Source organism: Coregonus clupeaformis, chromosome 17 (genome assembly GCF_020615455.1).
Source record: "Coregonus clupeaformis isolate EN_2021a chromosome 17, ASM2061545v1, whole genome shotgun sequence".
NCBI lineage: Eukaryota > Metazoa > Chordata > Actinopteri > Salmoniformes > Salmonidae > Coregonus > Coregonus clupeaformis.
Window position 1 is genome coordinate 70611880 of NC_059208.1, and position 2874 is coordinate 70614753.

Sequence of the window (2874 nt, forward strand, 5' to 3'; positions counted from 1 at the left end):
TCAGCTAACAATTTTTAGATTGGTAAGATAGTCTAGCCATTTATCTAAACTTATGGCTGAATACCGACCGGGCACGCTGGGCACGTGCCCAGGGCCCCTGACCTCCAGGGGACCCCCATTGATTTTGTTAGTCACTCTCACTCAGATATCATTAACATGGTAGAAGTCATGGCAAAATGTGTAGAATTGCAAGAAATTAGCTTTAAAACTATAAATATGTCTCTCTGCCCCCATTGCAAAATGAGTAGCATGACATTTTGTTATAAAATTGCAAAAATCTAGAACTGTGTAGAACTGCAGAAAACTTGCTTTAAAACTGCAACCAAATCTTGCTTGGTGCTCAAAAGGCTAGCGCCGGCCCTGTTATTGTAGTTACAGTGGGGGGAAAAAAGTATTTAGTCAGCCACCAATTGTGCAAGTTCTCCCACTTAAAAAGATGAGAGAGGCCTGTAATTTTCATCATAGGTACACGTCAACTATGACAGACAAATTGAGAAAAAAATATCCAGAAAATCACATTGTAGGATTTTTAATGAATTTATTTGCAAATTATGGTGGAAAATAAGTATTTGGTCAATAACAAAAGTTTCTCAATACTTTGTTATATACCCTTTGTTGGCAATGACACAGGTCAAACATTTTCTGTAAGTCTTCACAAGGTTTTCACACACTGTTGCTGGTATTTTGGCCCATTCCTCCATGCAGATCTCCTCTAGAGCAGTGATGTTTTGGGGCTGTCGCTGGGCAACACGGACTTTCAACTCCCTCCAAAGATTTTCTATGGGGTTGAGATCTGGAGACTGGCTAGGCCACTCCAGGACCTTGAAATGCTTCTTACGAAGCCACTCCTTCGTTGCCCGGGCGGTGTGTTTGGGATCATTGTCATGCTGAAAGACCCAGCCACGTTTCATCTTCAATGCCCTTGCTGATGGAAGGAGGTTTTCACTCAAAATCTCACGATACATGGCCCCATTCATTCTTTCCTTTACACGGATCAGTCGTCCTGGTCCCTTTGCAGAAAAACAGCCCCAAAGCATGATGTTTCCACCCCCATGCTTCACAGTAGGTATGGTGTTCTTTGGATGCAACTCAGCATTCTTTGTCCTCCAAACACGACGAGTTGAGTTTTTACCAAAAAGTTCTATTTTGGTTTCATCTGACCATATGACATTCTCCCAATCCTCTTCTGGATCATCCAAATGTACTCTAGCAAACTTCAGACGGGCCTGGACATGTACTGGCTTAAGCAGGGGGACATGTCTGGCACTGCAGGATTTGAGTCCTTGGCGGCGTAGTGTGTTACTGATGGTAGGCTTTGTTACTTTGGTCCCAGCTCTCTGCAGGTCATTCACTAGGTCCCCCCGTTGGGTTCTGGGATTTTTGCTCACCGTTCTTGTGATCATTTTGACCCCACGGGGTGAGATCTTGCGTGGAGCCCCAGATCGAGGGAGATTATCAGTGGTCTTGTATGTCTTCCATTTCCTAATAATTGCTCCCACAGTTGATTTCTTCAAACCAAGCTGCTTACCTATTGCAGATTCAGTCTTCCCAGCCTGGTGCAGGTCTACAATTTTGTTTCTGGTGTCCTTTGACAGCTCTTTGGTCTTGGCCATAGTGGAGTTTGGAGTGTGACTGTTTGAGGTTGTGGACAGGTGTCTTTTATACTGATAACAAGTTCAAACAGGTGCCATTAATGAGAAGGTGAAGACTTACAGAAAACGTTTGACCTGTGTCATTGCCAACAAAGGGTATATAACAAAGTCCCGACAGCTTGAGCGAGTCCATTGTCAACTTATTCAGCCAGTTAGTTAGCTAGAATAGTTAGCATACTCTAGCCATTGCTTTCTGTCAACGAAGAAACCCCTCCTCCCACGGCACGAACACACAGAGAGAGCCAAGCTAACGTTAACTAGTCACCCATGTCCCGAATTCCCTTGAACGACTCTGGCTACCAGTATGTAAAAACAAAACACAAATGTAGGTTATAACTTACCCCTAGCAGCTACTGTTAGCTAGCCAAGTGCAAAGCTAGCCACTGAATTGACTCAGCCTGTTCGCGTCTGTTCGCTAGGTCGTTCCAGCTATAGTAGAATACACAAGGTGCAGGTTCGAAATTTGGTTGTGTGCCTCAGCAGTTTCTCTTGTTTTGTCAGTCACTGACAGTCACGCAATTAGTCATGTCAGCTAACAATTTTTAGATTGGTAAGATAGTCTAGCCATTTATCTAAACTTATGGCTGAATACCGACCGGGCACGCTGGGCACGTGCCCAGGGCCCCTGACCTCCAGGGGACCCCCATTGATTTTGTTAGTCACTCTCACTCAGATATCATTAACATGGTAGAAGTCATGGCAAAATGTGTAGAATTGCAAGAAATTAGCTTTAAAACTATAAATATGTCTCTCTGCCCCCATTGCAAAATGAGTAGCATGACATTTTGTTATAAAATTGCAAAAATCTAGAACTGTGTAGAACTGCAGAAAACTTGCTTTAAAACTGCAACCAAATCTTGCTTGGTGCTCCAAAAGGCTAGCGCCGGCCCTGTTATTGTAGTTACAGTGGGGGAAAAAAGTATTTAGTCAGCCACCAATTGTGCAAGTTCTCCCACTTAAAAAGATGAGAGAGGCCTGTAATTTTCATCATAGGTACACGTCAACTATGACAGACAAATTGAGAAAAAAATATCCAGAAAATCACATTGTAGGATTTTTAATGAATTTATTTGCAAATTATGGTGGAAAATAAGTATTTGGTCAATAACAAAAGTTTCTCAATACTTTGTTATATACCCTTTGTTGGCAATGACACAGGTCAAACATTTTCTGTAAGTCTTCACAAGGTTTTCACACACTGTTGCTGGTATTTTGGCCCATT